The 14,155-nt window shown below is 44.4% G+C and overlaps 1 pseudogene; it reads right to left on the minus strand.

The window, feature by feature from the left end:
- Positions 1–4,689: 4,689 nt before the first annotated feature.
- On the minus strand, positions 4,690–9,004 carry LOC135537059 (stromal interaction molecule 2-like; annotated as a pseudogene).
- Between the last annotated feature and the right edge of the window lie 5,151 nt (positions 9,005–14,155).

The following is a 14,155-nucleotide window of genomic DNA, read 5'->3' on the forward strand; positions in this document are numbered from 1 at the left end:
TGAAATATGCTGTCTCGTGCAGTCAAACAAAATGCATGAAATATGCTGTCTCGTGCAGTCAAACAAAATGCATGAAATATGCTGTCTCGTGCAGTCAAACAAAATGCATGAAATATGCTGTCTCGTGCAGTCAAACAAAATGCATGAAATATGCTGTCTCGTGCAGTCAAACAAAATGCATGAAATATGCTGTCTCGTGCAGTCAAACAAAATGCATGAAATATGCTGTCTCGTGCAGTCAAACAAAATGCATGAAATATGCTGTCTCGTGCAGTCAAACAAAATGCATGAAATATGCTGTCTCGTGCAGTCAAACAAAATGCATGAAATATGCTGTCTCGTGCAGTCAAACAAAATGCATGAAATATGCTGTCTCGTGCAGTCAAACAAAATGCATGAAATATGCTGTCTCGTGCAGTCAAACAAAATGCATGTATTGGCAATATGAGAGACTCACTTGAACTGTTCTATTGAGGATGCTGAGATCTCTATACATGGAGACAATATGTTCAGGAGGGACAGAAATAGATATGGGGGTGGAGTTGCAGTTTACATCCAGAGTCATACTCCAGCTAAACAACGTCTTAATGTTGAATGGATTCGAGGCACTATGGGTACAGGTGCATTTACCACATTTGAAACCTATTTTAGTTGGTTGCTGCTACAGGTCACCTAGTGCTGATGTGAAATATCTTGATGTCATTTGCGAAATGTTGGATAAGTTATCTGATGAAAATAGGGAAATATATATATTTTTTGTGAGATATGAATAGTGATTTTTTTTTAATACAAACTGTCCAAATAGAAAGTCATTTCTGTTTCCAATGTATGTAACCTGACTCAAGTTATGACATTACTAACCAGAACGTTCACTGATCGGTCCGGTATCACATCATCTACTCGTATTTATCACGTTTACCACCATGGCTGAACATTGTTCTAAAGCTGTATCAGTGACACTGGGTTGCAGTGATCATAACTTGGTTGCATTCATTAGGAAAACTAAAATACCAAAAGGCTGGCCCGACAGAGGGTTCAATCAGGACTCGTTTGTGGATGAGATTAAGATGAAAAAAAACAAAACTATTGAGGGTCATGTTGGACGCAGCTTTATCACGGTCAGAACACATAGATCATATTGTTATTAGGATGGGTCAGGGAACACATAGATCATATTGTAATTAAGATGGGTAAGGGAACACATAGATCATATTGTTATTAAGATGGGTCAGGGAACATATAGATCATATTGTAATTAAGATGGGTAAGGGAACACATAGATCATATTGTAATTAAGATGGGTAAGGGAACACATAGATCATATTGTTATTAAGATGGGTCAGGGAACACATAGATCATATTGTAATTAAGATGGGTCAGGGAACACATAGATCATATTGTTATTAAGATGGGTAAGGGAACACATAGATCATATTGTTATTAAGATGGGTCAGGGAACACATAGATCATATTGTTATTAAGATGGGTAAGGGAACACATAAATCATATTGTTATTAAGATGGGTCAGGGAACACATAGATCATATTGTTATTAAGATGGGTAAGGGAACACATAGATCATATTGTTATTAAGATGGGTCAGGGAACACATAGATCATATTGTTATTAAGATGGGTCAGGGAACACATAGATCATATTGTAATTAAGATGGGTCAGGGAACACATAGATCATATTGTAATTAAGATGGGTCAGGGAACACATAGATCATATTGTAATTAAGATGGGTCAGAACACATAGATCATATTGTTATTAAGATGGGTCAGGGAACACATAGATCATATTGTTATTAAGATGGGTCAGGGAACACATAGATCATATTGTTATTAAGATGGGTAAGGGAACACATAGATCATATTGTTATTAAGATGGGTAAGGGAACACATAGATCATATTGTTATTAAGATGGGTAAGGGAACACATAGATCATATTGTTATTAAGATGGGTAAGGGAACACATAGATCATATTGTTATTAAGATGGGTAAGGGAACACATAGATCATATTGTTATTAAGATGGGTAAGGGAACACATAGATCATATTGTTATTAAGATGGGTAAGGGAACACATAGATCATATTGTTATTAAGATGGGTAAGGGAACACATAGATCATATTGTTATTAAGATGGGTAAGGGAACATATAGATCATATTGTTATTAAGATGGGTAAGGGAATTGCTGTTACAAGAAATTGTTCAGAGTATGTAACATCTAGCACACTGAATCAGGTGATTCAATCCCTGGTCCTATCACACTTAGAGTACTGTCCAGTTATATGGTCAATCCCTGGTCCTATCACATTTAGAGTACTGTCCAGTTATATGGTCAATCCCTGGTCCTATCACACTTAGAGTACTGTCCAGTTATATGGTCAATCCCTGGTCCTATCACATTTAGAGTACTGTCCAGTTATATGGTCAATCCCTGGTCCTATCACACTTAGAGTACTGACTGGTTATATGGTCAATCCCTGATCCTATCACACTTAGAGTACTGTCCAGTTATATGGTCAATCCCTGGCCCTATCACACTTAGAGTACTGACTGTTATATGGTCAATCCCTGGTCCTATCACACTTATAGTACTGTCCAGTTATATGGTCAATCCCTGGTCCTATCACACTTAGAGTACTGTCCAGTTATATGGTCAATCCCTGGTCCTATCACATTTAGAGAACTCTCCGGTTAGCCAGATTACCTCTTCATTGCTCTAAACAGGGCAGCCAGATTACCCCTTCATTGCTCTAAACAGGGCTGCCAGATTACCTCTTCATTGAATTAATATTATCCAAATGCATCAGAATCTCTCATGGCTTCACATTAAAACAAAAAAACAAAAAACAAATGACTAAATCTAGTCTTCTGATTCTTTAGGAATGTTATAGATATACACATTTTTATACAGTCTTTTTTCAGTCCAATGTACATACTAGCAACACGCATAACCACAAACCCGACAGGCAAATTCAGGGCAGCTACAAACAACTCAAGCCAAGGACAATGCCAAAAAATCTACAGTTGTATATAGAGCCATAGCTGAATGGAACTTTTACCAATCCATATTTCTCAGGCAAACAGTAAATCCACCTTCAAGAAAAATAAAAGAACATCTAATGTGATAGACCATATGACTGGACAGGAAATAGAAAGAACATCTAATGTGATAGACCATATGACTGGACAGGAAATAGAAAAAAGTATCAACTGAAAGTTAAAACCTCTCTGGGATAAGAGGTATGGTAGCCTAGTGGTTAGAGCGTTGGACTAGTAACGGAAAGGTTGCAAGTTTGAATCCCCCGAGCTGACAAGGTACAAATCTGTCGTTCTGCCCTGAACATGCAGTTAACCCACTGTTCCTAGGCCGTCATTGAAAATACGAATTTGTTCTTAATTAACTGACTTTGCCTAGTAAAATAAAGGTAAAATGTAAAAATAATAATAATTCACATCCGGATGAAAAGTGTGCCCAAAACAAACTGCCTGCTACTCAGGCCCAGAAGCTAGGATATGCATATTATCAGTAGATTTGGATAGAAAATACTGAAGTTTCTATAACTGTTTGAATATTGTCTGTGAGTATAACATAATTGATTTGGCAGGCGAAACCCAGAGCACAATCCATCCAGGGATTTTTTGTTTTAGGTCAATTCTGTTTTCCATTGGTTTCCCTATGGCAAGCCCCACGTTTTAATAGAAATATGCTTGCAGTTCCTATAGCTTCCACTAGATGTCAACAGTCTTTAGAATTGGTTGATGTTTTCTTTTGAGAAATGAAGAAGTAGCCCTTTCCTTTCTGGGTGTATAGCCCAGTGTAGTCTTTTGTTTCCTGGACCTGAAGTCAAGCCATTTTATCCGCTATTGAACGTAGTTTATCCCGTCTTAAATTTTATAGATTATTTACGTTTTAAAATACTTAAAGTTGGATTAGGAAAGTTGTTTGAAATGTTTGGACAAAGTTTGGGTAACTTATTAGATATTTTGTAGTCATGCTGGGCGAGTTGGAACCGTTGTTTTTCTGAATGAAACGCGCCAAATAAATGGAAATGGACTTAATCGGAACAAAAAGGACCATTTGTGGGACATATTGGAGTGCCAGCAGAAGAAGCTCTTCAATGTAAGGCATGAATTATATCGTTATTTGAGTTTTGTGTCGCGCCTGAGCGGTTGAAATATGATTGTCGTGTGTTTGTTTGATGGTGCTGTCCTTGGACAATCGCATGGTTTGCTTTCACCGTAAAGCCTTTTTTGAAATCTGACACGGTTGGCTCGGATTAACAAAGAAGTTTTTCATTTGGAGTATTGCACTTGTGAAAGTATGAAAGTTAAATATTTCTAATAATTTTGGTTAAATTTCTCGCTCTGCATTTTCACCGATGTTGCCAAATCGATCCCGCTTAACGGGATTTGATCCAAGAAGTTTAAATGTGTTTCCTGTCAGGTATTTTAATTATCTGTATTGTCTACTTTTGAATGTTTGAAGTCTTGAATGTGGTTGTTTGTCATGTCGTGTTAATTATGGCGTTAGCTAATGAGGATCCTAATAAAAACTACAAAAAAATTAAATTACCCGGTTTTCCATAAAGACCTGTTTGTTACCAAAATTAGTAAACATTCTGGTTACTTTGGTAAATAACCGGTAGTTTTGCAACCTTAAGGACATGCGACACACTCTCAATGGTTCCTACCTGCACCAGCTCCTCCTCTGCGTATTTAGGCGGGGCTGAGCTCACACTCGCCCCCTGGCGGAGTTCGCGGAGACGGTACGACTCCTTCTTGGCCCCACTGATCTCGTCTCTCATCTTCTGCTCCAGGTTCTGCTTCTCCACCGCCACTGTGCGGTTCTCCTCCTGGGCCTTCTCCAACCTGGGAGAGCCATGAAAACCTGACAAAGTCATCTTCACCATCCAAAAACAACCAACTTCACTTAATACACCCGAACCTGGGCCCAGTCCAATGCCTAAGATGTTACACAAAGAGATCGAAATCTTTTAACAAGGTGGCTAGGTGTTCTAGTGAGGTCAGAACAATACCTGTAACATCTATATACAGTATACGAACCCTTTATAAAACCTTAATAAAAACTACTAGGTTACGTACCGTCCCTGTAGGTCCATGAGGCTCTGCTCAGCACTCTGCAGGCTCTCCAAGTCCTTCATCATCTGACCCATGTGGACCCGGGAAGACTTGTTCTGGATATAAGCGAACTAGCAGCCCCCCACCCCGATCACTATAGATACCATCAACACAAAGTCCTTCAACCAGTTGTGTTGCGGACCTGGGGGAGAGAGGGATGGAATGGAACGGTGTTTATTGGCGGTCCAAGCACGGCTCAGTTGGTAGAGCATGACCCTTTGCAATGCCACGATAGCGGGTTCGATTCCCGTGACCACCCAGACATTAAAAAGCATTACGGACGTATTGACCTTACAGGAAAGCTGTACTATAGTATGCAATTGTATCTTTGGATTGATGGTTTGGTAACAAGGTTCTGGTGAATGTAGAGATGGGGGGGGTCTGCAGATCAGAGAGTCATATTGTTGATCATTTCCTTGATGGAAGAAGACATATGTTGAGTAAACATGGTTATGTTTTTACCCAGACACCCCCGTAGTGGCACCAAACCCACACGTATGTATAGTGTACTTACGTGAGGGAGGGCCGAAGAGCACAGCATCTAGTGCTTTGAGATTGAGCTTCTGTTTGTGCCTCTGGTCTAATATCTTCAGCTGACCCGACATAAACCACGGTTCGTTCGCCGCCAGTCTGAAACAGAGAGAGAAAACTAAACATGTTGAGAACGATATCACTGAGAACGAGAATAGAACGCTGATCAACCAACTACAGTATGTAAGACAAGGTCTGTCTTGAACAGTGTGTATCAGTGTGCGTGTGTGTGTGTCAGTGTGAGTGTCAGTGTGTGTGTGCATGTCAGTGTGCGTGCAGGTGTGCGCGTGTCAGTGTGTGTGTGTGTCAGTGTGTGTGTGTCAGTGTGTGTGTGTGTCAGTGTGAGTGTGTCAGTGTGAGTGTCAGTGTGTGTGTCAGTGTGCGTGTGGGCGTGTCAGTGTGCGTGTCAGTGTGCGTGTGGGCGTGTCAGTGTGCGTGTGTGTCAGTGTATCAGTGTGTGTGTGTGCGTGCGTGTCAGTGTGTGTGCGTGTGTCAGTGTGTCTGAACATGTCGGTGTACTCGTGCCACCACCATCTTAAACCAGATCAGACAACATGGCAGCCAGCGACACCCAATCCACTGCTGTGACATCATTTAATGAGTCAGCACCCCCCACGGGTACGGGGGGGGGGGAACAACACCCCTGACCCCCTTCAACCCCCCTTCAACCCTCCTCTTCTATCCATGTAGTCATTCCATACATGAGTGCATGGAGTCTCAGAGTCTCATTCCTGAAGAGATTCTAGTGGAACTGCTCTGACTCTCCCCTTCGTGTCATTAAGACGTTTAGATGGGATCAATAACACCAAGATCAAGTCCATATAAAGGTGACTCCTTGATATAACAATCGCCTGCTGACTTCGGGGTCAGGACATAAACTGGGATGTCTAAACTGCACTGACGCGACTATCGGACAACATGGGCATGGAGATGTTTTGCTAGTCGAGGTGGGCATATGTTTTATGTGTGTGTGTGTCATGTTTGATCATTTCTTTCCCATTCCACCTGCATTAACCTCACATATCCAGCAGCAGGGAGCATTGGTCTGAGTAACAAACTGAGCTCATTGTTTATGATGTGCATGTCAACTTTTCAAACGAAACCTGAGACCGTTTAGCATATATCTACATGTTGATAAAGCAGCGCAGCGATATCTTCACCGTCACACAAAATCACTACTGTTTACACATCATGGAAGACACGATTCAGTTCAGTGGTGTTGTTGGTATCTGTGATATTCTGTGTCCCATCAGTGTTGTGTTGTGTGATAATGTAGTCACCGAGGCAGAGTGTTTCCATTGATCCGAACTCTGAAGCCTGCCTCGTACTGAGGCAGCTCCACAGATTCTTCAGCCACTGGACTGTGTCCTCCGTCGTCTAGTTATGAACTGCAGACAGAGACTGAAATTGACATTTGCTTCTTCCATTTACCCTCTCTCCGTTCCATTTACCCTCTCCATTCCTCCCTTCCATTTACCCTCTCCCATTCCTCCCTTCCATTTACCTCTCTCCGTTCCATTTACCCTCTCTCTCCGTTCCATTTACCCTCTCTCCGTTCCATTTACCCTCTCCTGCTCCATTTACCCTCTCTCTCCGCTCCATTTACCCTCTCTCCGTTCCATTTACCCTCTCTCTCCGTTCCATTTACCCTCTCTCTCCGTTCCATTTACCCTCTCTCTCCGTTCCATTTACCCTCTCTCCCTTCCATTTACCCCCTCTCCCATTCCTCCCTTCCATTTACCCCCTCTCCCTTCCACCTACCCCCTCTCCCTTCCTCCCTTCCACTTACCCTCTCTCCCTTCCACCTACCCCCTCTCCCTTCCTCCCTTCCACTTACCCTCTCCTTCCTCCCACCCCTCCCTTCCTCCCAACCCCTCCCTTCCATTCACCCCCTCTCCCTTCCTCCCAACCCTCCCTTCCATTTACCCCCTCTCCCTTCCATTTACCCCTCTCCCCCTTCCTCCCAACCCTCCCTTCCTCCCACCCCCTCCCCTTTACCCCCTCTCCCTTCATCCCATCCCCCTCCCTTCCATTTACCCCCTCTCCCTTCCATTTACCCCCTCTCCCTTCCATTTACCCCCTCTCCCTTCCATTTACCCCCTCTCCCTTCCTCCCACCCCACCTCCCTTCCATTTACCCCCTCTCCCTTCCATTTACCCCCTCTCCCTTCCACCCACCCCCTCCCTTCCATTTACCCCCTCTCCCTTCCACCCACCCCCTTCCTTCCATTTACCCCCTCTCCCTTCCACCCACCCCCTCCCTTCCATTTACCCCCTCTCCCTTCCTCCCACCCCACCTCCCTTCCATTTACCCCTCTCCCTTCCATTTACCCCTCTCCCTTCCACCCACCCCCCTCCCTTCCATTTACCCCCTCTCCCTTCCATTTACCCCCTCTCCCTTCCATTTACCCCCTCTCCCTTCCATTTACCCCCTCTCCCTTCCTCCCACCCCACCTCCCTTCCATTTACCCCCTCTCCCTTCCATTTACCCCTCTCCCTTCCACCCACCCCCCTCCCTTCCATTTACCCCCTCTCCCTTCCACCCACCCCCTTCCTTCCATTTACCCCTCTCCCTTCCACCCACCCCCTCCCTTCCATTTACCCCCTCTCCCTTCCTCCCACCCCACCTCCCTTCCATTTACCCCCTCTCCCTTCCATTTACCCCTCTCCCTTCCACCCACCCCCTCCCTTCCATTTACCCCTCTCCCTTTCACCCACCCCCTCCCTTCCATTTACCCCCTCTCCCTTCCACCCACCCCCTCTCCCTTCCATTTACCCCCTCTCCCTTCCATCCAAGCCATTAGACTGCTGAACAATTCATAAAAATCGCCGCTGGATAACTTACATTGACACACACCTCCCCGTCGTGTACACTGCTGCTACTCGCTGTTCGTTTGTTATCTATGCATAGTCACTTCACCCCCACCTACATGTACAGATTACCTCAACCACCCTGTACCTCTGCACACTGACTCGGTACCGGTGTCCCCTGTATATAGCCTCATTATTGTTATTCTCATTGTGTTACTTTTTATTTTAGACACCTTGGTAAATATTTTCTTCTTCTTGAACTGCACTGTTGGTTAAGGGCTTGTAAGTATGAGTTTCACTGTAAAGTCCACACTTGTTGTATTCGGCGCATATGGCAAATAAAGTTGGATTAGATTTACCCTCTCTCCCTTCCTCCCTATTTTAAACAATCCCTCCCTCCATCTCTCTCCTACCTTCTGAGGTTTTCCAGCCCTTCCACAGCTCTTCCACAGTGATGTGTTGGTCTTCCCTATGAAGGTTACTGTGTTTGTTAGTTTGTTGTTGCTTCATATCTTCTCTAATAAACTGCAAGAAGAAAAAGACATTTGGTTAATATTACTGGTTATTATATCGTTACAGACTGCAATAAAACTGACACAGTGGGAACACAAACTAACAAGTTAAATACAGGTACAGAGTTATGACATTGTAGAGGATCATGGATACCAGCAGACGTGACTTTCAGTGTGATGTGAGTTCTATTAGTTGTGTCTCTATTAGAAGTTGACCGATTAATTAGGGACGATTTCAAGTTTTCATAACAATCGGTAATCGGCATTTTGGCCGATTACATTGTAATCCATGAGGAGACTGTGTGGCAGGCTGACAACCTGTTACGCGAGTGCAGTGTCAAAAGGACATTGTGTCTGCAAGGAGCCAAGGTAAGTTGCTAGCTACAGTAGCATTAAACTTAACTTATAAAAAACAATCAATCTTACCATAATCACTAGTTAACTACACATGGTTAATGATATTACTAGGTTAACTAGCTTGTCCTGCGTTGCATATAATCATTGCGATGCCTGTTAATTTATCATCGAATCACAGCCTACTTCAACTTTGCCAAACGGGGGATGATTTAACAAAAGCACATTCGCGGAAAAAAGCACATTCGTTGCACGACTGTACCTAACCATAAACATCAATCCCTTTCTTAAAATCAATACACAAAAGTATACATTTAGAAAACTGCATATATAGTTAAAATAAATGCATGTTTGCAGGCAATATTAACTAGGGAAATTGTGTCTCTTCTCTTGTGTTCAGTGTAAGCAGAGCCGGGGTATATGCAGCGCTTTGGGCCGCCTGGCTCGTTGCGGACTGTGTGAAGACCATTTTTTCCTAACAAAGACCGTAATTAATTTGCCAGAATTTTACATGATTATGACATAACATTGAAGGTTGTGCAATGTAACAGCAATATTTAGACTTAGGGTTGCCACCCGTTCGATAAAATACAGAACGGTTCCGTTTCACTGGCAGAAAAAACGTTTTGTTTTCGAAATGATAGTTTCCGTATTTTTACCATATTAATGACCAAAGGCTCGTATTTGTGTGTTTAGTATGTTATTATTAAGTCTATGATTTGAAATTTGATAGAGCAGTCTGAGCGGTGGTAGGCAGCTCGTAAGCATTCATTCAAACAGCACTTTACTGCGTTTGCCAGCAGCTCTTAGCCATGCTTGTTGCACAGCACCGTTTGACTTCCAGCCTATCAACTCCCGAGATTAGGCTGGCAATACTAAAGTGCCTATAAGAACATACAATAGTCAAAGGTCTATGAAAAACAAATGGTGTAGAGAGAAAGAGTCAACGCGTCATAATTCCTATAATAACTACAACCTAAAACTACTTAACTGGGAATATTGAACCACCACCAGCATTCATATGTTCTGAGCAAGGAACTTAGACGTTAGCTTTTTTACATGACACATTTGCACTTTAACTTTCTTCTCCAACACTGTGTTTTTGCATTATTTCAACCAAATTGAACGTTTCATTATTTATTTGAGACTAAATGGATTTTATTCATGTATTAAGTTAAAATAATAGGGTTCATTGTTCATTCGGTATTGTTGTAATTGTCATTATTAAAAATATATATTAACAAAAATTGGCCGATTTTAATCGGTATCGGCATTTTTTGGTCCTCCAACAATCTGTATCGGCGTTGAAAAAAACTAAAATCGGTCGACCTCAAGTCTCTATGGTCAGACCACAGGCATTGTGAATATGGTGTTTGAGCACACTAGGACTGTGCCCTTCTCAATAATACAGCAGCCCGACCACCGGAGGTCTTTTCTGGTACACTAGATCTCCATAACACCCTGCCATCAACAACCTACCTTCTCTAGCCCTCACAACAGCCCCCTGAATAGCCACAGCACCAACCGACATTGCCAAGGAAACAGGTATGGGCAACACAACAAACCTTAAAAGCCCGATTGCCTTGGGAACAGCATGAGTTGATTTGGCATGAGTTGTGTCGCTACGCCACAATAAAGCACTGCTATTCTGCTCCCTACCTGGGTTTTAAACAGTGAGTCATAATAGCTACAAAGCTCTGTGTTGAGCTAGGAGAGAAGGGAGCGTGTGTGTGTGTGTGTGTGTGTGTGTGTGTGTGTGTGTGTGTGTGTAGAGCTAGAAGGGAGAATGATGACTCAGGTTTTTGCATTGACCAATAACAGAGCTGTACACCATAAAGGTAGGATATGATGACTACAGAGGCTAAATCATGTGGTTCTCAACCAGGGGTTACCTTCGAGGATTAGCTCAATGTGGTTCTAAACCAGGGTTACCTTCGAGGATGAGCTCAATGTGGTTCTCAACCAGGGGGTTACCTTCGAGGATGAGCTCAATGTGGTTCTCAACCAGGGGTTACCTTCGAGGATGAGCTCAATGTGGTTCTAAACCAGGGGTTACCTTCGAGGATGAGCTCAATGTGGTTCTCAACCAGGGGTTACCTTCGAGGATTAGCTCAGTGTGGTTCTAAACCAGGGTTACCTTCGAGGATGAGCTCAATGTGGTTCTCAACCAGGGTTGCCTTCGAGGATTAGCTCAGTGTGGTTCTAAACCAGGGGTTACCTTCGAGATGAGCTCAATGTGGTTCTCAACCAGGGTTACCTTCGAGGATGAGCTCAATGTGGTTCTCAACCAGAGGTTGCCTTCGAGGATGAGCTCAATGTGGTTCTCAACCAGGGGGTTGCCTTCGAGGATGAGCTCAATGTGGTTCTCAACCAGGGGTTACCTTCGAGGATGAGCTCAATGTGGTTCTAAACCAGGGGTTACTTCGAGGATTAGCTCAATGTGGTTCTAAACCAGGGGTTACCTTCGAGGATTAGCTCAATGTGGTTCTAAACCAGAGGTTACCTTCGAGGATTAGCTCAATGTGGTTCTAAACCAGGGGGTTACCTTTGAGGATTAGCTCAATGTGGTTCTAAACCAGGGGTTACCTTCGAGGATTAGCTCAATGTGGTTCTAAACCAGGGGTTACCTTCGAGGATGAGCTCAATGTGGTTCTCAACCAGGGTTAACTTCGAGGATTAGCCAGTGTGGTTCTAAACCAGAGGTTACCTTCGAGGATGAGCTCAATGTGGTTCTAAACCAGAGGTTACCTTCGAGGATGAGCTCAATGTGGTTCTCAACCAGAGGTTGCCTTCGAGGATTAGCTCAATGTGGTTCTCAACCAGGGGTTGCCTTCAGTTAGCTCAATGTGGTTCTCAACCAGGGGTTACTTTGAGGATTAGCTCAATGTGGTTCTCAACCAGGGGTTACCTTTGAGGATTAGCTCAATGTGGTTCTAAACCAGGGTTACCTTCGAGGATTAGCTCAATGTGGTTCTCAACCAGGGGGTTAACTTCGAGGATTAGCTCAATGTGGTTCTCAACCAGGGGTTAACTTCGAGGATTAGCTCAATGTGGTTCTAAACCAGAGGGTTGCCTTCGAGGATTAGCTCAATGTGGTTCTAAACCAGAGGTTACCTTCGAGGATTAGCTCAGTTGGGTCTTGTGGGTTGGGCTGTCTACGGTATTAATTGCTGTGATAATTTGTGGTCTTGCTGTGGGTTGAGATCAGTGACTGGAAGGCAATATCAACATACTGAGAATAAATAACGTTTGCTTCATGTTTCAGGAAGTGAATATGGGTCATAGACAAGATGGTTTTAGTCATTATCTCAAATGGTCTTAAGCACGCACACAATACAAAGGAGCTGGTTGTCTCAGTTGGCAGCTAGGTAAGTGAATTACACTCAAACCTTTACTCAAACAACACCTGAACTCAGTAAAGTCAGTGCTAGTGAGACATGTGGGATGGGTGTTAGATGTTGACTAAAAGATGAATACTATCAGTATGTCAGCAGTGTTCTCCTAAATGGTTGAACAGGAGCTATGTGGGGCAGTGTGTGTGTGAGAGATGAAAAGGGCTGGGGTGGGGCAGTGTGTTGTGAGAGACGAAGGGGCTGGGTTCGTTTGCTATTCATGAGTTATGAAGGGGTTTTGGGGCAGTGTGTGCGTGAGAGATGAAGGGCTGGGTGGGCTAAGTGTGTGTGAGCATGAACAATGGGTGGGGCAGTGGTTGTCTGAGTTGGATTCTAGGGGTCTGGTGGGCAGTGTCTCCTGCGTGAGACATGACAGGGGCTGGGTGGGTTGTGCGTGAGAGATGAAGGGGATGGGTGGGGCAGTGTGTGCGTGAGAGATGAAGGGCCTGGGTGGGGCAGTGTGTGTGTGAGAGATGAAGGGGGCTGGGTGGGGCCGTGTGAGAGATGAAGGGAATGGGTGGGGCAGTGTGTGTGTGTGTGTGAGAGATAAAGGGGAATGGGTGGGGCAGTGTGTGTGTGTGTGAGAGATGAAGGACTGGGTGGGGGCAGTGTGTGTGTGAGAGATGAAGGGGCTGGGGTGGGTGCAGGGGGCAGGGAGCGTGAGAGATGAAGGGACTGGGGGTAAAAGGAGCTAGAGAGATGAAGGAAAGGGTGGGGGCAGTGTGGGATGTGAGAGATGAAGTGGAAAGGGTGGGGCAGTGCAGCGTGAGATGAAGGACCGGGTGGGGCAGTGGAGCGGGAGAGATGAAGGGAAAGGGTGGGGCAGTGTGAGCGGCAGAGATGAAGGGCCTGGGTGGGGTAGGAGCAGTGTGCATGAGAGATGAAGGGCCTGGGTGGGGCAGTGTGCGTGAGAGATGAAGGGAATGGGTGGGGCAGGGGGGCAGTGTGTGCATGAGAGATGAAGGGCCTGGGTGGGGCAGGGGGGCAGTGTGTGTGATTTGAGGAGGTCTGAATATCTAGCCATGGATCCTCTGGTGGTGACCAGTAGCACATGTCAACAACTCGCTGAGCTATCCTTCCCACAATAAATTATGTGTGTGTGTGTGTGTGTGTGTATATACGCTTCCAGGCATGACTATGGGTACCACAGAGCCCTTTTACACTGGAGACCAGCTAGGAAATCAAAACAAGACAACAACCCCCATACACTCCACAAGCAGAACAACCCCCATACACTCCACAAGCAGAACAACCCCCATACACTCCACAAGCAGAACAACCCCCATACACTCCACAAGCAGAACAACCCCCATACACTCCACAAGCAGAACAACCCCCATACACTCCACAAGCAGAACAACCCCCATACACTCCACAAGCAGAACAACCCCCATACACTCCAC

This window comes from Oncorhynchus masou, unplaced genomic scaffold (assembly GCF_036934945.1).
Source record: "Oncorhynchus masou masou isolate Uvic2021 unplaced genomic scaffold, UVic_Omas_1.1 unplaced_scaffold_7044, whole genome shotgun sequence".
NCBI classification, from domain to species: Eukaryota; Metazoa; Chordata; class Actinopteri; order Salmoniformes; family Salmonidae; genus Oncorhynchus; species Oncorhynchus masou.